The 24,442-nt window shown below is 41.1% G+C and overlaps 1 long non-coding RNA gene across 1 annotated transcript in view; it reads right to left on the bottom strand.

Moving 5' to 3' along the window:
• Nucleotides 1–11,755, bottom strand: part of LOC103178943 — a 51,024-nt gene extending 39,269 nt beyond the window's left edge. Inside the window, exon 1 of the long non-coding RNA XR_487925.2 lies at nucleotides 11,663–11,755. This is a non-coding gene — a long non-coding RNA (uncharacterized LOC103178943). The remainder of the gene's footprint in view (nucleotides 1–11,662) is intronic.
• Between the last annotated feature and the right edge of the window lie 12,687 nt (nucleotides 11,756–24,442).

Raw genomic sequence — 24,442 nt, 5'->3', positions numbered from 1 at the left:
TTTACACAAACTTGCACTTATACAGCACCTTTCACATCAGATGATGTATATGTGAACTGTTTTATCAGGGGAGCTATGGTGCTGAAATTCCACCTAGTCTTAGTCTGTGATAATACTTTGACTTTTTAAGAGCTGGAGAAATTTTTTTTCCAAATTGAGAATTTGAGAAAATGTCTGCAATTCTGCATGATCTTAATTTTTAAGTCGAGGTGGAATTTGGGGTCTCATGTTTGTATATGCTGATGCAAGTGACACTAATCAAGGAAGTATTGTAAACTGTTGTACAACACCGTTAAAGTGTTGTAAGGGGACAGGAAAAAAATGCAGAGAGATAGAGACAGATTATTCGAGTAGGCACAACTATAGCAAATGGACTTAAAATTGCAAAGGTTTAGGTAAAACAGTTCAGAAGGAAGAGTAGCGGTTGGGAATATGAACTATGCTCATAATGGGAAAGCACTGTGGAAACTTGCAGAGAAATAGCAGAAGCCATGTAGAAACCATATTTCATGATAACTGAGCAAAGAGAGCTATGGATTTAGCTCCGTAGATGCAGGTAATGATCAATAATCTAATAGATTAGTGGAACAAGCTTGATGGGCTGAATGACCTTCTTTTCTTGTTTTCTGATGTTCCTGTGTAATAGAATTTTTCAGTATTTTGGCAATCCTTTGTGATTTTGAATCTGTAATTTCATCTATCTATTGTTCATTATTAGATGCCTTAAAGGTCACCATTAGACGCCCCCGAGGTTTGAGGGGCCCCCTGAGGACTGAAGGGCCCTGGCTATGATTGACACTTTTACCTCCCGGCTGCTCCTCTATTCCTGTCAGTCTTTGCTGTGAGGCTTGCACAGAGAGTTACAGAGAGTTACAGATATGACTCGTACCTCCAGTCCAGAGGTGGAGGTATGAGTAATATCTCCAGGAGGTCAGACGAGTGTAAGAGGCAGCGTGGAGAGTAGGAGCCATGTCAAGCAGCAATAGAGCTTATTTTAGTGGCGCCGAAAAAAGATTTTGATGCAGACGATGTTGATGAATTTGTGCACTTTTCTGGATTTCATATCATATTATAATTGAGAGTAAACTCCACGAGAAATGCTAAGGTATATGAAAAATTAGACTCGGTGTGAACAACATTTCCAAATGTAGCAGTTGCTTTTTGTGTGTTCTTAATATGACCAGTAACCCTGTTAAGGTGAATGCTCGTTCTCAAAGATGAGTCTCATCAAACACTCACTCGGATCCACGATGATCCAGAAGAGATTGAATGCACTCATTATCATCTCTATTAAGCACGATTTCACACGTACACTAAGTTTTGATCATGTAGTTGAATTGTTTGCAATTATGAAGTTACCCAAGAAAGTATTTTAAGAAAGGTACTGTTGCATATTTTGCATGCATAGTCAAAAGGGACCCAAATGTGATCTGGCTTGGCGCCCCCAATCCTTAATCTGGCCCTGCTGTACATAATAATAATGATCCTTGCATTTGATATAGCACGTCATTGAGACGTCTTAAAGTGCATCACAGATTATACTGTAAAGTGAATTGACTGTATATTTTGTAGGCAAAACCGGCAAACAATTGTGCACAGCAGTGTCCCACAAACAGTCGTGGATTGTGTGTCCAAATTTTTTTTTTGAAGGGATTATTATCCTCGGAAAGCGATCCCCCAATTGACTAACATTGACAATCTATCATGTTGTTAAGAAATATTGGGTTGAAAATTATGCGATATTTCAAAACATGTATATAAACTTATAAAATGATAGGATAACTCCACATTGGAGGATAAATCAAGGTGTTTGCCTCTTCAGTAGGGGGGAATTGTGTACACATTGGAGTTGCTGCAAAGATAATGATTGGCTCTTAAACCACTTATGATTGCTTATGTTTTGTGATAGAAGCTCAACCCATCTTTTCTTCCAGCCTATGGTGTTGATCCACTTTGTTGCCTCTGTTCTCCTCCAACCCCTGCACTGTCATCATGTCTGGCGTCCCCCAGGGCTCTGTCCTTGGCCCTCTCCTCTTCATTATCTACATGCTCCCCCTTGGTGATGCTCTCATACGCAGACATGGATTCAACTTCCATATGTATGCGGATGACACCCAACTCTATCTTTCTGCCTCCACCCTCAATTCCAGGACCACTGCTGTCCTGACGGACTGCCTGTTGAACATCAAGTCCTGGATGAGGGCAAATTTCCTACAGTTGAATGTGAACAAGACTGAGGCCCTCCTGATTGGCTCGCGCCAGCGCCTCTGCACCTCAGGCTCTGGCAACATCAACCTCCATGGTTGCACACTACAACTTACCAAGCCAGTCAGGAACTGGGTGTCTTGTTCGACCCTCAACTGCCTTTTCTTCCCCACATCCAAGCCATGTCCCGCTCTGCCTTCCCTCACCTCCGTAACATCGCCGAACTCCGCCACTACCTCAACCCTCAGGCCACTGAAACTCTTGTTCATGCCTTCATCACCTCCAGGCTCGACTATGCAAATGCCCTGTTTGTCGGCCTTCCCAACTCCTCCCTACACAGGCTGCAGATAATCCAGAACTCTGCAGCCTCAGTCCTCTCCCGCACCAAACTCTGTGACCCCATCTCCCCCACTCTCGCCCGACTCCACTGACTTCCTATCCTTCAGAGGATCCAGTTCAAGATCCTGGTCCTCACCTACAAAGGCATGGCATCGCCCCACCCTACCTCTGTGACCTCCTAACTCCCGACCAATCCGCCCACTCCCTCCACTCAGCCGGCTCTGGTCTGCTCCACGTTCCCCGACTCACCTGCTCCACCATTGGCGGGAGAGCCTTCAGCCACTCTGCCCCCAACTTATGGAATTTCATCCCCCAGTCAGTCTGCCTCGCTCACTCCTTAGCCTCCTTCAAGTCCCACCTCAAAACCCTCTTCGATCATGCCATCGGCCACCCCCCTTCCGCTCCCCTCCCGTTCCCGCCCTGACCCCAGCTCGAGTCTGAAATGCTGTACTCTGTCCAGCGCCTCGGGACGTCCTCCCAACGTGAAAGGCGCTATACAAATGTAATCTTGTTGTTGTTGTTGATCGTAAACTATCCATACAATGAAAAATTATTGTGAATTGTGATGCCAACTTTTTCAGTTATTATACATGCTTAGCTACAAATGATGGTCAGTTGGGATCCTTCATATGGTCAAAATTGTTCTGCTTTCCATCATTCGTAATAAATTGGTCATTCACTTCATAGCTCTTTGTGGGACATCGCAGTATGCAAATTGACTGCTCGGTTTGCCAACAAATGCACAGTCACAACACTTCACAGTGAAATTCAGTGAAGTGCTTTGAGATGTCTCGACTACATGACAAAGCCTTATATCAAATGCATAGATTATAAATATTATAGTGATGTTTACGTGAGGTTACTGTAGCACAGTGAAACTGATGTGCGGCTTCAATCATTGTGGTTGGTAAACTTCGTGATAACATGAGCACAACCACTAGGGGTCTCCTATCCTCACACTTCCTGCCCTTGGATAGGCTCAGTGCAACCAAGGATTCCTCATTGTTGTTGAAACTGCCAAGAACTGAACAGAAAGACGATAAATCTGAAATCAATTACACATAGAAAATGAGTTGTTTGGGATACAACTTTGCTTCTACCAGTATTAACCATTCAGTGTACTTACTAAACTGCAAATATAGAAAGAAAGAACTTGCATTTTTATAGCATTTTATCTGAAATGTCTCAAAGCACTTTACAATGATTATTCTCAAGTTGTACATATTTGCAGACAAATCCAGCAGCCATTTCACACAGCAAGATCTCAGCCATGGGGTAAATGACCAGTTAGTCTGCTCAATTTCAGGCTAGGACACTGGGAAAGCTTCTCTACAATGTGTCAGCCTGGCTCAACTGAGTCAGAAGGTTGTGCATTCCACCTCATATTGGGACTTTGAACGCACAAACTGGCTGACGCTCCAATGCAGTGCTGTGCGTATTTTACATTGTTGGAGGTGCCGTCTTTCAGATGACATGTTAAACTGAGATCCTGTCTGCCTGTCAAGGTGGATACTAATAATTGCATGGCACTATTTGAAAAGAGAAGAGAGTTTCTCCTGTTGTAGCTAACAATGCCCCAGATAAAATTGGTCATTCACTCCTTAATAATAATTGTTGCATTTGGTATAGCACCATATCACATTGGAAGGACGTCTCAGAGAGCGTCGCAGGAATTGCTGTGAAATGGACTGTGTATTTGTAGGCAAATGTGGCAGCCAGTTGTGCACATCAAAGTCCCACAAACAGCTATGAAACGAGTGATCAATTTTAGCTGGGGAATTGTTGGCCAGGACTCCAGGAGAACCTCCCTTCTCCTGTCAAATAGTGCCATGGGATCTTTAACATTCATCTGAACAGGCAGATGGAGCATCGGTTTAATGACTCATCTGTAGGACAGCACCTACAACAATGCAACGCTCCCCCAACACTGCATTGGAGTGTCATCTTAGTTTATGTGATTATATGACTTGCCCCCTCCCTTGCCTCCTTCAAGTCCCATCTCAAGACCTTCCTTTTTGGCTGTGCCTTCGGTCAACTTCACCTCCTCCAATCCCTTTTCCCTCCATCCCTCTCTGATCCCAACCAGCAGCCCATGTGCAAAACCCTCATCGGCTAGCACCTTGGGATGTCCTCACAATGTGAAAATCCGCTATATAAATGCAATTTATTGTTGAGGGTTCACATCTGCACTAGCATTTTTGAGGACAATGAGTACCTCCACTGTACTTCTGGAGTATAAGGGGGAATAGGACTCATTTTCCATTACAAGATGAGGCACACATTGTGAATCGCACACTTCACATGAAGCAAATGTGAAATATCTGTCACTAGTCTTGCTTGTAAGATAGAGTAATGGAAATTCTGTTATGGAATGAGGCCCTTGTATTCAATTGTGAGGAGGTGGAGGCCAACAGAGAACCGAATACTTGATGCTTGCTTCTTAGTAGTTTTTCTCTCTTACCAGTGAAACACACTTGTTTGTACATGGCGCTGACATTATGCTTAAAGAATGAAGAAGGCCGCATTGAAGCTTGGTTATCTAACATTATGGATCTCAGTACTGAGACAAAACTGAAAAATGTAAGATTACATAAAAAGCTACAAAGAGTCGCAGATCACCTTTTAACTGAAAACCCTGATAATACCACATGTTTTGCTTCAGACTGAGCTTAGTGTAGATTCAAGCTCCACAATTAAACTTTGAGTCATACAGAAACTCGCCTCTCCACCCACGGGTTTCTTTTCGATCTGAGTTGGTGGATGTGTGTCCCGAGAGTGACAGCAGAGACCTTGGTCTCACGGTTATAGGGAATGCCTCTATGGTGACACTGACACTGCACATCTTTGCGGCTGGACTCTGTGAGCTGCTGCTGTGTGAACACTGCAAACTAATCCATGTCAGTGAACTAACGCCTGAGTGAGTACTTCAGTTAGTGTTTCCATTCCTTAATAATAAATCATAATAATCTTCTTGCATTTGGTATAGAGCCGTTCACGTCAGGAGGATGTCCCAAAACCCTTTGTAGCATTTTATTTAAAAACTGTTGCAAAAAAAAGGTGTGGTGTGTAATATTTAAACAAACAAATAGAAATAAAATGTACTTATTTTGGATGTACCTTATCACGGTGAAGCATTGCCAAGTTACTAGGTTGTGAGCAACCAGTTTAGTACAAACACTAGGAAATATTTCTTTGCATGAATGATAATCATTCACAGGAGCAGGTCACCAAGGAAGCAGAGTTGAGGGCAGGACTCTGGACTCATTTAAGAAAGAGTTTGATACAATAAATGGGAAGAAGATTAAGTAGGTTTTGTGACAGAATGAGGTCAACCATGTCGGTGCTTTGAACACACAGCCTAAGCTAATGCTCCAGTGCTGGGAGTGCGCTGCAGTGCTGGAGGTGCCAGATGAGACATCAAACCAGGGTTCGGTCTGCCTGTTAAAAATCCCAAGGCATTATTCAAAAAGAGTAGGGAATTTCTCCTGGTGTCCTGTCTAACAATCCCCCAGATAAAATTGATCATTCATTTCATGGCTGTTTGTGGGACATTGCTATACAAAAAGGAGCTGCTGAATTTGTCTACAAATACATAGTCACGACACTTCACAGAAAAAAATTGTTAAGCACTTTGAGACATTTCAACTGCATGTTAAGGCACTCTATTCAAGGGCCTTCTGCATCCGATCCTTTTTTGTGGTATCCATCTCACCTTTGTTGTGGCAGTGTAAATTAATTTGGGCTTGGTGATGATTGAAGGCAGTAACTGCAGCACCTCATAACAGAGCATCATGAACAGATGTTCAGAAAGCCTGAGAAAGATCCTGTCTACCCGTTCTGTTTATAATGACGGTGCCACCAAGCTCTCGTCAGTTGGACATTCAGATCCTTGACTTGATTATGACTTGCGAACTGTTCAGGCGAAAGCTCGTATCAGTGGAGGGTCCTCGCCAGACAGAGACCACTTGCCAAACGGAACAGAAAATGACTCTAAAATTGGTGGATTGGAGCTTTTCTCATTCAGTAGTAAATCGTACCAAACCACAATGTTTTATTTAAATAAAAGTGTAGTTTTATTTTATAAGGTCTTAAGAAAGGCTTATTTTCTTTCTGGAGTCTTTAGGTACACATCAACAACAACAAAATTACATTCATAGAGCGCCCTTCAAGTCGGGAGGACGTCCCAAAGCGCTGTATCCTTAAGTCTGTGAGAGGCTGAAATACTCCAGAACAAAACCAAAAGAAATGCTTTGTTCACCAATTATACTAAATAATTGCACTTTTCCTGTATCTATTTTCCTCTTTGTTTGTTTGATAAATTCCTTGTAAATATAGCATATTCTCTTGGTACATTGGTCACTATGTGTATGAATTAACATATATGGAAACATTCAATGTTCCAGCGGATGAGGCCTCGGCTGCTGGAACAGTATGAGAACGGAACCCAGATAGAAAGTATTTTAATGATCCTGGCCTGGAGCAAGTAACCCAACACTAACCCTAACATACAAATCCCAGCTGACACTTGTAGTTCTCTTTTTTAAATAACTCTAATAGTTTACATTTTTTTTAAGGTTTAGTGTTTCCAATCCTTCTAATTTTCTCCCCATTGGCATATGTCTCTCTGCTCCTGGTCTGGCCTCCTCTTGCTGGGCAGTTCCTTAGGTACTTGTTAGCCTCCAATACCCCGCCAAGAAGCTTTGGATGACGTATAAGCAGTGAGTGTTGGTCGGCCTGTTGAGGATGTCACAACTGAGTGACCTAGCTCTACCTGGCTGCCACACACACACACTGAGGAGTGCTGTAGAGTGACCAGGAGCAGGAACACTGGCTTATTTTCCCCTCACTAAACTTATGAAAGTTGATGCCTGCAGCCCAGACTGACACCAGCAAACTGAGTATGGACTGGGATTCGAAACAGCAAACTTCTAGTCCATTAATACCTGGCACAGTGGTAGTACTCACGCCTCTGAGTCAGAATTTTGTGGGTTCAAGACCCACGTCGGCATTTGTAATCACAAGGTCTTAGCTGACGCTCCAATGCAGCGCTGGGGGTGTGCTGCATTGTCGGAGGTGCTGTCCTTCGGATGAGATGTTAAACCTAAGTCCCATCTGCCTGTTCAGATGGATGTCAAAGATCCTTTGGCACTATATGAAAAGAGAAGGAGTTTCTCCCGGTGTTCTGGCCAGCAATCCCTCAAAATAAAATTGGTCAGTCACTCCATGGCTATATGTGGGACATAGCTGTGCACAATTGACTGACACATTTCGCCCACAAAAATATGTAGTCAATCCACTGTACAGTATGTCATGTGAAGCTCTTTGAGATGTCTCAACTAAGTGATATATCGAATGCAAGTATTATTATTATAAGTTGCAGCTCTATCCATACACCATTGGGTCTGCCCCAATGGTTTCAACAACCACAATAAATTGCATTTGTATAACTCCATTCAGGTCAGGAGGACATCCCAAGGAACTGGAGAGTCAAAAGAAATAATAATCCTTGCATTTGATATAGCACTTTATCATGTCTTCGAGACGCCTCAGAGCGCTTTACAAAATATACTGTAAAGTGAATTGACTGTATATTTTGTGGGCACAAGCATTTGTACCTGAGCTGCAGACTGGAGTCAAGAGTACTGAACAGTAAGTGGGTTGTGGTGGAAAGACAACCAAAGGCATGGTCGAAGATTAAGATCTTGAGATGGGCCTTGAAGGATGCAAGGGAGAGGACAAGGTGGAGGGGCTCCCGGATGGAGTTTTAATAATAATAATAATCCTTGCATTTGATATAGCGCTTTTCACGTCTTCTAGACGTCTCAAAGCGCTTCACAGAATAGACTGTAAAGTGAATTGACTGTATATTTGTGGGCGAAATGTGGAAGCCAATTGGGCACAGCAGCATCCCCCAAACAGTCGTGGATTGATGTAACCAATTTATTATTTTTTTCTTGAGGGATTATTGTCAGGCATCTGGAATAAGGAAACGTGCCCAAGGTTTCACCCTGCTGGAAATTGAACCCAGGTCTCTCGCTTGCAAAGCGAGTGCTCTAACCACTGAGCTACAGGACTCCATTTAGAGGGTGAATGCAGAAAGACTAAGGCTCAAATATATTCTGTAATTTTAGAGGGATTCATTAGTAACTTTCAAACTAAATGAGGTTATTTAGTAAAAACTATGAAAATCTGATATAGAGCCATCAAGCTCCTTCACTGGTGCAACATACCCTCATCCCAATTCTTTTTTATCTTATTTGATACTTTCATTTTCAAATATTTATCAAATTCCCTTTTAAACACTGTTAACTGGTCTTAAGACTTTTTAGCCAGTTTTCCCAAAACAAGGTTTGTTTTAAACCCTTTCTCCATGAGTCAAATATTCTAATCTCCCTCTTCATTTTTCCAGTGGGAATCCTCATCTTATAGTCTGCTTGGTATACATTTAGCTACCAGCAGGAATAATGTTTTTATTATTTTTTCTCTCAAAACCATTCAGAATTTTGAAAATCTCCTGTACATTCTCTTGCCCTTCTCTATTGCAGTGAAAGAGCCCCATTTTTTCAAGTCTATCCTCTCATCCATCTCTCCTCATCTGTGGTATCATCAGTATGAACCTTTGTTGCACCCTCTCAATGGTTTTAAAGTCCTTTCCATCTTTGGGAACTCAGAACTGTGTGCAATAATCCTGGTAAATTGATCCAAAACTCAATGTCACAGCAAATCACAAAGGATGACAATTTCTCCCTGGGGTCCTGGTCAACAAGCACAAGAGAGATGAAGAGCACCCTTTGGCCGATTTGATCTCATCCTTCCAGAGTGTCATGCTCTTGAGTGCATTGTTGGGCGACACAGTGGATTGTTGGGCTCCAAGGTGTGTTGCTGGGCCACAGGGGTGATGTTAGGGTACAAGGGGCATTGCTAGCTGCTGTGGGAAACTAATGTGCTTCAGCACAAAGTGGCGTATAAAAATATAAATGAAAAAATAAGGCTGAAAGCTGCTTGCCTTAACTCAAAAAACAGCTGTTGTGATATTGTTACGGAAGATATGTCAAATGTTCTGGTCTTTTGCCACTGCAACAGTAAATATGCTCCAGATGTTAAGCTAAGTGGATGTTTACAGTTTTTTAAAAAATCTAATTGCACTCCATCTTTCCCTTTGGGATTTGCTCTTATGATGATAAGGGACTGAAATGTAGTTATGGATTCATTTCCTGGCCAGTTCCGTATCAAAGATTAAATAGCTTGTAAGTGGCAGTTCTTAATGTTGATTTAGTTTTTTTAATTCCCTGACTATGACTTTGCATAGCTAGCACAACATACTTGTCCATGGAACTAGTTATGAATCCTGTTGCCTCACAACACGGCTGAACATTTGACACTGTAATGGGATTCATACTTTAAGCAAAAAGGGCAGGTTGGTGTGGGACATTCAGAAGTTCACACTTGTACAGTTTGAGTTACAGTTCTGAGCCTGAGGGTTAAGGCATCATGTAGGAGCATAGATGATAAGAAAGTTAATATTGGGTGTACTCTGGTCATTACTGACCTATAATCAAAAATAAAAAAGTGTAGTTAATCCTACAGCACCTTCTGTTCATATAGCACCCTCTATCTAAAGGAACAGCTATAGTGGTAGTAGCTGAGATTTACCATCTCGCCTATTTCAGACTCCCAAGCTTGCGGCCTGGGAATTATGGTGTGGGTGGCATACTCCCCTTGTTGGCCTTCACCCTTGTATGTTATAGCTAGTGAGGCTGGAGAATCCGAGGCCTGAAATTCCACTTGGTCATAGCCTGCAAGACCATTTTATCTTCAAATTTAAGGTCACACAGAATTGTGAAAAATTCTTAAATCCTGTTTTTAATTTTGAAGCTGATTTTCCACAGTTCTTAAGAGGAACTAGCTTCCAAACTAAGGTTACACTTAAGAATTTTCAACAATTCTTGCTCCATATAAAATTTTAAACCAAAATGGTTTGTAGACAAAGCTCAGATGACATTTGGGGTAGGGTTAATTTATAGCCAGCAAAACCAACACTCAATGCTGAATTTGAAAGTGAAGGCCCAGGCAAATAAGACAAGATAAAACTGTCTAGAAAAAACAATGAAAACTTTTTCCAACAGCAGCTGATATTGTATCCTATTGGTACACTTCGAAAGACTTGGAAAGTTTTTGATCTTTGAAGTCAGGGGGCTCCATCCATTAAATTTGAAAGAAATATTGCTAAAGTATGATGAGGACAGTGTTACACAGTATATCAATCCACAGCCAACCTCACTGTTTAGCTATTGTGCAAACTATGAGCATCATACTTAATCCAAAAATGTTGAAGTGCAGTGCACAAAACCCACATGCAACATATTGTCAATTATAATAATATAATAATCCTTATATTTGATATAGCATCTTTTCACATTTTCACACTATATCTCAATGTGCTTCACAGGACATAGTAGTAGTAACTGCTACTAGACAATGGTAGTAACTGTGTAACTTGAAGGTGAATGTGTTTGATTCACAAGGTAATAGAATCTTACATTAGCAGACGGCTTACTTGGGAAGAATTACCTGATAATATTGAGAGATTATACAAAACTTAGAGAAAACAATTGTAAAGTTTAGATCTAACAACAGCTGGTACAAAATAATAATTTCAAGCGCTGCAGTTTTCAGCGGAATGGAAATTGGCATGTGCTTTGCCTTTAGATGGATAGAACAATGCCTTACTGCCTGATTGTCCTTCAAGATTATTATTAAATGCACAATAAATTTCTTCTAGTACTTTATTACTTGAAATGAAAATTCCGTTCTTTACCCATAGGTTAATGAGCATTGCTTAATAGACCCCTGTTGAGCCAGGAAAAGACAGGCTGTGCCAATGATATATTATTTAGATCTATGTTGTACAACCTGCTTGTAAAACACACTTGCAGGACTATAACCCTGGAATTTGTTAGCCGAGTTTCCATATGGTCACAGTAAGATTTACCTGAATAAGCAAGTTTAAACAATTTAAGCTTAGTAATACTTAGATATGATCTCAGTCTATTTAGAGCTTTTGTGTTTTATGAATAAGCTTTGTCTTTAAAGTTTATCATCAAAGTATAGTACTCACCACAAATTGCTTTTGAAATGTAGATCTGCTTAGCATATATCTACACTTGTAGCAGAGAAAGAGATCCTGAATGATGCATTTTCCAAGCATACTGGAGCTGAATTATGGGCTGCATAGTTTTCTTACTAGATCTGTAATTAACAGAATTTGTTACTGCAGCACAGATCGATTTACAAAGTGCACAGTTCAGGATCTTGGTTTGACCTCTGCTGTTTAATGTTACATTCAGTTAACATTTGACTTTTAACATGTGATTTTGTATGGCTTTGATCAGATAAAAAAAAGAATCCTTGCATTTGATGTAGCGCCTTATAAAGTCTTTGAGATGTCTGAAAGCGCTTTACAGAATATACTGTAAAGTGAATTGACTGTATATTTTGTGGAAGAAATGCAGCAGCCAATTGCGCATAGCAATGTCCCACAAACAGTTGTGGATTGAAGTGACCGATTTCTTATTATTTTAAAAAATGCATCACAAATGTGATCTAAAATCTCAGTCATTCCTAAAAGCTGGAATTTTAGTTCAATGAGACAAGTTTGGATTAAACCCACAACATAACTCCACACTTCTCCAAGTCAACATCATGCATTGAATACTTGCTTGCATGCAAATATTTATGTGAAAAAACAAGTAGAAATAGTATGGTCTAAAATGCAGCATTTCTATTGTGATTCCTCAGTAAGGAATTCTATTAAAATTCCCACCAAAACCACAAGAATACCACTCCAGACATGGATTGCATCAGAACAGAGTTGGTCAATGGAAGGGGTCCTTATTTGTGAAATTCAGCTTCTTTATTAGAAATCCTGCATTTTGTAGCCTAAAGTTTTATTTCAGGGGATTTCTTAGTGTATTGGGCACTGCCCTTTAATGACTGGAGCCTGAATCTGAATTCTGCCAAGATAGATGGGAGGCGTGGATCCTTGTTTCTCGCTAAAATTCTATATAAAATGATTTAACTCAGTTGCTAATTTGTATGGATTCACAGTGCAATGGCTGATATGGCAAAGGGTAAATATCGTGCCTGTGTAATTGAGGGTGCTCTTCTGAGAATTGGATTAATACATATCTGACTTGGAGGAGATGATGTTGGGATGAAATTCTGGTGGTTGGTAAATTTGATATCCACTTATAATGGGATATTGTGTTTTGAGCATAGGTTTACATAGATAGTACAGCATAGAAACAGACCATTTGGCCCAAATAGTCTATGCTAATGTTTATACTCCACACTAGTCTCTACCTACTCCTTACACCCTCCCAGAACCAAAATACACACTGCAAGGTCACTGAGCAGTGGAATTTCATCCTGTTGATATTGGGTCACTTTTCCACTCTCCTAAGAAATGTTTGGATGAAGAAGCTGCTTTGACTCCTTTGATCTCATCCTACTGTCTTTCCAATACAAGATAAATCTATGAATTCATTAAGTCCAATACCTGCTCTCAATCACCCTTCTTGGTAACCCATTCCAATTGTTAATTTATTTGTGCAAATAAGTATTGCTCAGAATTGCTCTTCACTCACAATCTGTGTCCTCTTACCCTGATGCCTTGGCATGTCTGAAGACGTGAAAAGCGCTATATCAAATGCAAGGATTATTATTATTATTATTATTCTGTGAAGCGCTTTGAGAAGTCGAGAAGACGTGAAAAGCGCTATATCAAATACAAGGATTATTATTATTATTTTATAGCTGTGTAAAATCTCTTTTGAGGTAGAGGAGACCACTGTTATCTATTATTATAGGGTAATGATAAAGTAATCTTCCCAAACCGCCTCAGTTTACCATTAGGAGTCAAATGCTCATTAATTCTTTTAACCCAGTACCAAAAATGTTAGAAGTTATATTGAACTTATTATATCATAGTTATCTCAGATTAACATATTGATATATTTTCATGTATTTCCCCAATGTGGAGTCCTGAGCTCAATGGTTAGAGCACTCGCCTCACAAGCGTGAGTCCTGGATTCAGTTCTTGGCAGGGTGAAATGTTGGCCAAGTTTCCTTACTCCACACGCCTCTGTTTACCTAGCAGAAAGTAGGGACCCGGTTCTTAGTCAATTGGCAGATCGCTTTTCTGGAGTAATAATTCCTTAAAACAAAATAATAATAAATTGGTCACTTCAATCCGCAACTGTTTGTTGGACACTGCTGTGTGCAATTAGCTGTTGCGTTTGACCCACAAAATATACAGTCAATTCACTTTACAGTATATTCTGTGAAGCGCTTTGAGACATTTGAAATGTGGTAAGGCGCTATATCAAATGCAAGGATGATTATTAATATTATTATTATGTTTGCTGTGTCTTACATAGAAATCTACAGTACGGCAGGAGGCCATTTGACCCATTGAGTCCGCATCAGCTCACAGATCCAGGAAATCAATTCAATCCCTTGGCCGCACTTTATCTCTCTCTCTTTCCATCTCCACCACTCTACTCGGCAGGGCAATCCACATGCTACAGCTCTCTGAAAATAATCCTTCCAAGTTCACCTTTCGCTGTTCTTATAGCTATGTTATAACTATGTCCCTTACTTACTGAATCTGCTATCCATGGAAATAACTTACCTGTTAAAACCCTTCAAAAAATGTTATGGCTCTTTCAGATTCCCCCTCAACCTTCCCTACACCAATAAAAACAGACCCAGTTTCTTCAGTTTCTCCTCATAACTGTAGTTCTTTATCCCTGGAATCATTCTCATAAACCTGCAACACTCTAAGGCCTTGAATTATTTCCTGAAGTGAGGTGCCCAAAACTGTCTGCAGCACTCCAGTTGCTACACTCCATCCACAAAACTTTGATACTGAATCCCCTAAATCCAAGTCGAGGTCATTGATATATATATATATAGAAAAAAGGAGAGTCCCCAGCATAGATCCCTGTGGCACACCTATCTTTCTCCAACTGGAAACACAATCTTTCAGCTTTCTGTTTTTCAACCACTTAGACTGTATTCTTTCCCTAATGAGTGTTTGTATTCCCAATCAGCTGTGTGTAGCTCTTTGAGTTGTTCTCCCAGTGTGAAAGAATCTATATAAATGCATATCATTGTTGTAGTTGTTTTAATTTAGTACAGCTCAAAAATCAGATGACACTCAGCAAATCTTAACGAAAACTCTAAAATATGGAAATAATTCTGTTTCCAGAATCTCCTGCAGTCAATGTGATGGATTATACACTGAAGAGAGTTAAAGAAGGAAAACTCCAGAAAGGATCCTCACAAGCTTGGCATCAGGAGATACACCAGAATTCCTGTGGGAAAAATATTGCCTTGCAACAGACACAAGGTTAGTACAAGTATAGGAAGAGCAAATGTCAGGGAAAATAGAGTCTGCAAGAATCAGGTGAATCTCGTATCACAATTCAGCCACAATGAGAAGGTTTGTGTGGGGAGAGGAGGAGGAGGAGGCTGGGTTGAGTACTTTCAGTATAACTAAACTGTATTTATCTTACAAAATGTTTTTTTTCTATGTTTTTCTCACGATGAGAAAAATTTACATAATCTTCCCCGTGACAGCACAGAGACTGAGAATATTTGGTTTTGACTTCGCTAGAAAGACACTAAATTGGGACCTGTTACACAGTCCCTCTTCAATGCAATGATTTCACAGTTGACAGATTTTTTTAGCCCTGGGTTCTTTGGAAGGCATTGAAGGAGTACTTCTTTGAGTCGCGAAAGAGAGAAGGGCTTTATCCTACGTGAAGGCGCTATATAAATGCAAGTTGTTGTGCTCTTCCTCCCCAGGCTCCATGAGCCTATCACCCCCATCTTTGCTCAGCTCCATTGGCTTCCATCTCCTAAAAGTAATCAAAAAGGCAAATGGCATGTTGCTTTTATCTTAAGGGGCCTGGAATACAAAGGGTAAGAAATGATGCTTCAGCTGTAATAGGGCAATAGTCAGACCCCATCTGCAGTACTGCGTTCAGTTTTGGGCATCACATCTCAGGAAAGATATATTGGCCTGCAAGGGATGCAGTGCAGATTTACCAAAATGTTACCAGGCCTAAAAGGGTTAAGTTAATAGGAAAGGCTGCGTAAACTTGGATTGTATTCCCTTGAGTTTAGAAGGTTGAGGGGTGATTTGATTGAGGTATTTAAGATGATAAAGGGATTTGATAAGAGAAGCTATTTCCTCTGGTGGGGGAATCCAAAACAAGGGGACATAGTCTTAAAATTAGAACCAGGCCATTTGAGAGTGAAATCAGGAAGCATTGTTTCACTCAAAGGGTGGTAGGAATCTGTAATTCTCTCCCCCAAAAGGCTGTGGATGCTGGATCCATCCTCACCTTCAAGAGTGAGGTTGATAGATTTTTGGTAGGTCAGGGTATTAAGGGATATGGGGAGAAAGCGGGAAATTGGAATTGAAATAATTAGTTGAGGTACAGATCAGCCATGATCTAATTAAATGGCGGAACAGGCTCGAAGGCCGAATAACCTACTCTTGTTCCTATGTTCCTAAAGATCCTTGTTCTCACTTGTAAATCCCTCCATGGTCTCTCCACACCCTACCTTCTACGACTTCCTTCAGCTCTACTGACCCAGCCGCTCCCTTCAATCAATGGCCTGTTTCATGCCACCCATCCTATCCGGCCCACCATCGGCAGGTGGGCTTTCAGCCATTTTGCCCTTGTTCTCTGGAATTCCATTTCCTGCTGATGTGAAAGACATGTAAATTTGTATTGTGTTGTGTTGTTGACTAACTCCTCCATTACCGTGTCTCAGAAAGTACAAAAAATACCCTCAGCCAGTCACGGCATCACACGATTGGTTCAGATGAAGAAAGCCTTTTGGTTCATCTGATCTAATCCCTCCAGAACACCCACCCTACAACAAGAACAACAAGATTGTATTTATAAAGCGCCTTTCACGTCGGGAGGACGTCCCAAGGCGCTGGACAATTGGGTCGGGACCCGAGCAGGGGGGAAATGGTCAGGGTGAGTGGAGGGAAGGGAGGGAGCGAGGAGGGGGTAGAGAGTCGAGAGGGGAGCTGAAGGCACGGTCGAAGAGAAAGGTCTTGAGACCGGCCTTGAAGGAGGAAAGGGAGGAAGCGGCGAAGGCACTGGGGGATGGAGTTCGAGATACTAGTGGCTGAGAGGCTGAAGGCCCGCCTGCCATAGTAGGGCGGTTGGGGCGGGGGATGTGGAGCAGACCGGAGCCAGAGGAATGGAGGGTACGGACAGGTAAGTAGGAGGGTAGTAGGTCGGAGAGGTAGGAGGGAGCAAGGCCGTGAATGGCCTTGTAGGTGTGGATGAGGATCTTGAATTCGATCCTCTGGGGATGGGGAGCCAGTGGAGCGAGCGAGGGTGGGAGTGATGTGGTCCCGAAGCCTGGTGCGGGACAGTACACGAGCTGCAGAGTTCTGAATGACCTGCAGCTTGTGGAGGGAGGTGCCGGGAAGGCCGGCGAGGAGAGAGTTCCCATAGTCCAGCCTTGAGGTGATAAAGGCGTGGACCAGGGTTTCAACAGCGTGAGGGGTGAGGTAGTGCCGTAGTCTGGCGATGTTCCGGAGGTGGTGGAAGGCGGTGCCAGCTGTGGTTGCGGATATGAGGAAGAAAGGACAGCTCAGGGTTGAACAGAACGCCGAGGTTCCTGACTGACTTTGAGAGGTGGAGAGTGCAGCCTTGGATGCTGATGCTGTCAGCGCCTGAGGTGCGGAGGCGCTGACGCGAGCCAATCAGGAGGGCTTCAGTTTTGCGCACATTGAGCTGAAGAACCCTACCATCCCTCCATCAACTGCTTTGTAAATGTGTCCAATGTCCTGGCCTCAACCACCCTTCCTGGCAACCAGTTCCAGTCATTAATTACCTTTGGAGTAAAGAAACATTTCCTGGTGTCTTTCCTGAAATTGCCATTTGCAACTCCTCAAAATGAAAGAGATCCCCACTAACCAACAAAGCTTTGGAAACTTACCAATAAAGTCCAAGGAAAATAATTTGCCTAATAAAAATAAGAACAAGGAAACAACTCAAATACATTTGGGAACACCCGTAACGCTCCCATTCCTCTTTAAAATGACAAGATGTTGATGACTAATGCTAATGCAAAATAGGTCCTGAACAGATAAGCAGTTCAGAGCTTGGATTCTTGGATATCAATCACAAGTATAAAGGAGCTCTCATAACTGAGATGAAGCCATGCAAACTGCAACCAGATGTCAAAGGTGTCAGAAGCATGGAACAATGAAAGTCATTTAGGCTGTAAAATGTATTCCTGCCAACTAAATGGTTCAATCTGTGATTAACCTTTTTAACGTAAATGTAGCTGGATGACTATCTGGTTAGGAATGGGATTAAAGTTGTAAACTTTACATATACACGATCAAATGCTCTCTGGGAGAAAATAGTTTCTGAGCTGCTATGATTGTTGAGGAAAGCAGTCAGTCAAGGATGACTAGAGTAGTTTGAAAGGTTAGATTAATTTTCATTTAATTGTCTATTGTATACTTAAAATTATAACCCTTGATCCTATTTGTAACCAGATTTGTGTTAATCATCATAGCTTGGCTACAGCATGGTGACTTTCAAGAAATGAAACTTGCACTTTATTGGTGCAAGTATAAATAATATACACTATGTATAGTATATAAATCAAGTTATTGTTGTTAATCACGGAATGAACTGCTTAGCTGTGAGGAACAAGTTTTATTGTTCCAAGTTGTTCCTCCCTGCATAGCTGTGAGGAACAATTTGGATTTATATAGTGTATTAAATATACGCTTGTAGGAGGGCGGGGTTCGTTCCTGGAAAACAAATTTGCACCAAGGGTTTTTAACAAAAAAAGGTTGGTTTTATTTTGATAAGGAAACCATTGCTTCATACAGCCGCCTTCTACAGAACTCTCCCACCTCCCTCTTGCATCCAGCTATACTGGTGCTGATTCACGAGCAGGTTACTGATACTCAATTAGCAATTAGGCCTGGAACACATTCACTGGCACATAAGTGGAGCACCTATATCCAAAGAAAGCAGGGACAGGGTCTATCCCCTATCACAACACTATATAAATCCAAGTTGTGGTTGTTGTTAATAATAGCAAGAACTGCATGGCTGGGAGGGACAAGTTTTACAGACTAAATGGTCTTTTTTTAGTTCTATGCTAATATCATCTTCTGAGACCTATATTGCAGAATTGACTGCTTTTGTTGAGAGTCTATGAAATCACTATTCTGAGGGGGTAGGGGATATTCTCAAGCGTTTTCTGTGGCTGTTAATTTTGTGCTAGTGACCCTACTTCAGTGTTCAGAGTTCACAGAAAGCAATGTCATCCATTCCTTACAGCATAACACAAATACATTCACGTGTGGTTTACATAAATCACATGATCGATTCTCATGTCTTCTTCTACCTTTGCTTGAAACAATTACACATTTCCACTGCACTCCACTACAGTGTCACGAGTTTAAGACCTGACGCGGGCCTTAAACGCACAACTTTCTAGCCCTGAGATGAGAGTGCTACAAATTTAGGCAAATTCTTGTTGAGGAGAACAATTATTTGAGGCATTGTAAAAAGTCAAAAAATTGAGAAGCCTAGTCATGATTGTTTAAATTATAGGAAGTTAGAATCATAGAAATAACAGCACAGAAGGAGGCCATTTTGTTCCCGTCGAGTATAAATGTGTCTAGTTCCTCTACTGCAGCTTATATACAATAATTTGAGTACTAATTTCCTGCTTTTTCCTAGGCTCTGTGTTTCATCATAATAATCCTTACATTTGGTAAATAATAATAATAATCCTTGCATTTGATATAGCGCTTTATCGAGTCAGGAGGATGCTTCAATGCACTTCATAGGATATGCTGTAAAGTGTAGTGACTGTTTATATGTAGGCAAATACAGCAGACAATTTTTGCATACCAATCACATTATAAGTTACTTTGTTATTGCTGATAGTGTTGTTTCAAGAGTCTCTCTTGCACCATTACAACCTTGAGAATGGCCTGCTCCTGTTTCTCTAAAATATTTGGTCCTCTCTTGTTTAAATTCAAGCATTGTTTATGCCTAGCTTTGGGTTAACTCATCTAACCTCAAATCTAACTGCTAATTTGCCATTTTTATTAGAACAAGACAGAATTTAAATTGTCTTTATCACATAAGGCAAGTATTTGGAGCACTGGAATAAGAAGCAAGTTTTCTATTTCCACTGATGTAAGAGCTTGTTTGCTCCATTCCGACATGGCATTTTCAATAGCAACATCTGAAACATGCTCACATTTACAGCTGAGGTGTAACTGTGACTGAAGAAGTGTTGTGAGCACTGCAGCTGACTCAGAACAAGAGTGAAATCATTGCGTTGGCGATGTGTGCTATTGGTAGGTTACAAGATTTCTGTTTTCTCTATCACCTATTGCAGGGCAACTCACTGCAAGAATAAAGCCAAGCAATTTGCTGGGTGCACCGAAGGCAGTCAAAGCTTGCTTGAAGATGCTTCACCTAATTAGGTTGTTTTCATAATATATGAAACCAGGGTTTAAAGAAGTATTAAGTTCTGCAAATGTTCTTTTAATGCAGTATTTATATGCAGGAGCAATTTGCAGAGGAACATAGAATGAATACAGAAACAGGCCATTCACTCAAATTAGTCCATGCAATATATATACTCTACATGAGCCCCCGCCCCTCCTTTCTCCCTCTCCTAAACCACTCTACCCTTTCTCCCTCATGTACTGTCATAAAATTTGGTTGTGTTTTTATAATTTGGGAAGAGAACAGTGACCAATACAATTCAGATTTTGACAGTATCTGGAATATGTTGATAAATCCTGACCTGCTTGTAGAAGTGGGTTATATTTTACTGTAGATCTATTCTATGTAGTGTATAGTAGTGACAGCAGACAGATCTGATTCGGTGGCAGATGTTCTGTAGGTGTTGAGGTTTTACTTTTGAAATCGAAACACACTGTTAAATATGTTTTTTTTTAAATCGGAGGTTGGGTTGACAGAGCTATGAGTAAAAATCTAATTTGACCAATATTGATGACTAAAATTGAATTCAGTCTGTCGCAGCATAATTCCAGTAACATTACTGTAACCTTTGCAGAAAACTATTGCTTTTAATTTGGAGGTTGATTTTCTTTTGCATAACATACAGTAGATCTTTTCAAAAAAAGAGGGTTCAAGACTTTTTTTTGTTTTTAGGTATGTTGGCTGGTTGTTACATTTGACATTTTCTGATATAAACTAATACAATTTTCTACACTGTATGTGTGTCCAGATTAGTTCTTACACTATATGCATGCCCAGATTGCTGATATACACTCTTATTTGTGCTCAGATTATGATACTATACTCATCTAAGACTTCATAATTTCTGTGCTCGATTATTCCAATGCCCTGCTCTTCTGTTCCCCAGATCCCCTCCACGTAAGCTGCAGACCATCCAGAGCACTGCAGACCCTGCCCTCTCCCACACTGGGATCCTTGGGCCCATTACCCTCTATCCTCATTCGGGTCCATTGGCTTCCCATCTTCCAGTAGATCGAAATCAAGATCCTTAACCTTATTTTCAAATGCCTCTATAACCTTGTTCCAACTTACCTTTGTAGTCTGCTACCACTCTTTTCCTCCAGCCACTATCCACTCGGCAAACAACAACATCAACAAGATTACATTTGTATAGCATCTTTCACGTCAGGAGGATGTCCCAAGGTGCTGGACAGAGTACAGCATTTCATACCTGAACTGGGGTCAGGGGTTGAAGGGAGGGGAGGGGAAGTTGGGTGGCCGATGGCATGGTCGAAGAGAAGGGTCTTGAGGCGGGACTTAAAGGAGGCTAAGGAGGGGGTGAGGCGGAGTGACTGGGGGATGGAATTCCAGAGGTTGGGGGCAGCGTGGCTGAAGGCTCTCCTGCCAATGGTGGGGCGGGTGGGTCGGGGGATGTGGAGCAGGCCGGAGCCAGCTGAGCGGAGGGAATGGGCGGGTTGGTAGGGTGTTAGGAGGTCACAGAGGTATGGTGGGGTGAGACCATGGAGGGCTTTGTAGGTGAGGACCAGGATCTTGAACTGGATCCTCTGAAAGATAGGGAGCCAATGGAGTTGGGCGAGAATGTGGGAGATGGGGTCACGGAGTTTGGTGCGGTAGAGGACACGGGCTGTAGAGTTCTGGATTATCTTCAGCCTGTGGAGTGAGGAGTTGGGAAGGCCAACAAGCAGGGCGTTTGCATAGTCGAGCATAGTTTGCATAATTAAAACAACAACCTGCTTCATGTCCCTGTTCGATCTGCTCCAGCCTCACTCTCCAGTACTCCACCCAGATGTCCCTTCACTTTGCCTCCTCCATTCTTACCTTCAGAACCCCTCTTAAGACCTATCTTTTCAACTGCACTTTTGAGCACCTTCCAACCCCCTCAGTTTTTCTCTCCTTCCCCTGCTCAGTTTAACAGACAGCTTGTGCAGCAATTTGAGACGTCCTTTCCAAGTGAAAGATGCTTTACCAATATAAATTGTTGTTATTGTTGTTGTAAACCGTATGTGTGATTGCATTGGTGCTCAATGGAGAGAGCCCACAACAAAGAAACCTGACAACTGTAATACTATTTGATAACTAGATTATGCCAAATCAAAAGCTAAATGACTGGGGCTGAATGGTACTGTTAGTGGAGCGTGGCTTTCAGTGCCTCAAGATACTGATTAATGTATGTCCAGCAGCAGCACCGAATGCCAATTAACAGGCTCGAATACATTTGAAGGACATTACAATCTGTTCCAGTATGCTTACATAGCATCATGCTCTATGGAATGCAAAATTCAATGAAATCTTTGTGTTTTGAGGCCAGAGAGGGGTGAGTCAACCAAAAGCTCCAGCAACTGATCAATATCCAGTGACTTTGGCGTGTGGTTGCTTAGTGAGAATAGGGCTTGAGGTTGTGGATAATGACCCCGATTGGTAAATTGGCTTGTTCAGACTTACTTGTGATAAACAGCAGCCACAAGGGATGTGCTGCAAGACTCGAGATCCATCAACCCATATCTAGTATGAATCTGAATCTTGAAAAGTGCAGCGTATTAAGAGGAACAAGATCACTTTAAACTTCACTCTGTTAGATGGCTAGATTTATTATCCACTCTTTTCAACCAACAACAATGATAATTTCACTTATATATCAACTTTCATGGAGTGGGAGCCAGAGCCGAGTATGAGATGGGGAGAGAGGTTGCAGGGGGAAGTAATGAAGGCACAGTCAAAGTGGAAAGGAAGGGAACCAGGTGAAGGGATTTTGGAAGAGAGTTCCAGAGAGTCAAAACAAAAATGTGACAGTTTGCCTGCTGATGGTGGAGCAAAGAGGGCGGGGGACATGAAGCAATATACGGATATAGTTACTGTTTAAAGAAATAAGTTTGAGCTTATTAATGGAAATGATCTGACAACTGAGAAATTCTCAGCTATGATCAAATGAGGAAGAATGCTAAACATAGAAAATGCCCAAGGAACATGTTTGCACTAAAATTTTTGTTTTACCATTAAAAGGCATGGTACAATTAATAAAGCTTTCTGTGCAAAACTTGGATTTGGGGAACAGAGAGAGATGTATTCCATTTTCATGTAGTTTTCCATGTTTTATTTTTTCTCCTCAATTTGATTTAAAATTGGATGTGATCAAATACAGGCTTTTTGAGTACAAAAAATATAATACCAAAATTAGTGTTTCATGTATTCTCATTTTCTGCCTTTTTAAAATTATTTTTTTCCTCTTTCTTTATCTTTTGTTTGTGGATGTACTTAGGAATGGGGAGTGTGATGGAAAGAAAGAGAAAACAAAGAGCCACTGTCGTGTATGGGGGGGACGGGATTTCCCTAAATTGTGTAGGAACTTGCACGATGGGACAGTCCCACAGTCCCAATCTGGCTGCACAGAACGATTTTTAAAGGGTTCATCTCAAATTTTGGAGTTTAGCTTTTGGGAGGGGAGGATAGCTATAATCTTTGATTTCAGTGTGATCTATTTGGCTGCATTTTGAGATCCATTGCAGTATATTGTGATCTGGTTGTTGAATGGTGGTCCAGGAACTATTAAAAATTGTAATGGTAATATGCAGAGGCTTTACGGTAAGCAGCAGCTAATTAAAGTTGTGGTGGAATAGCCAAAGCGTGCAAAAAGGAAGTGGACATCAAAGAATATCGCTGTTGCAGAGGGTTACTCAGCAAATACGACAGAAATGGACACATCCTTTACAAGAAGGATAACACTATATACTGTAAGTGTAAGGCAATAAGTTAGATATTTCACTTGATTTGAATTGAACCACATTATCATCTGGTAACATGAACTCTTTCTGGGAAATCGTGCTTTTTGTAGCAAAAATAGTGTATTATGTAACTGAGTTCCAAATGCTAAAGTACTGCATGTTTTGAACATCTAATAATAGGCCTTAATACGAGTGAAATATATGGAACTATATTATTTAGTTCATAATAGCTTTCTGGTAAATGTATGAAACTGAAGACTTGGGTTGATTTTGAGATAAGAAAAGGAATGAACCTCATGTAATTTTGCAGTTCAGAAAAATACAAATTTTTCATGCAACATAATTTAGTTGATTTTAATAATAATCCTTGCATTTGATACAGCACTTATTACTTCTTCGAGACGTCTCAAAGCGCTTCACAGAATATACTGTAAAGTGAATTGATTTTATATATAATGGGCGAAATGCAGCAGCCAATTGTGCACAGCTATCCTACCAACAGTCATGGATTGAGTGACCAAATTATCCGCCAATCGACTAATAACCGGCTTCCTACTTACTGTTAGGTAAACAGAGGTATGTGTGTGT

Source organism: Callorhinchus milii, unplaced genomic scaffold (genome assembly GCF_018977255.1).
Source record: "Callorhinchus milii isolate IMCB2004 unplaced genomic scaffold, IMCB_Cmil_1.0 Scaffold3, whole genome shotgun sequence".
Lineage (NCBI taxonomy): Eukaryota > Metazoa > Chordata > Chondrichthyes > Chimaeriformes > Callorhinchidae > Callorhinchus > Callorhinchus milii.
Note: the sequence above shows the minus strand (reverse complement) of the source record. Positions and strands in the feature narration are given on the sequence as shown.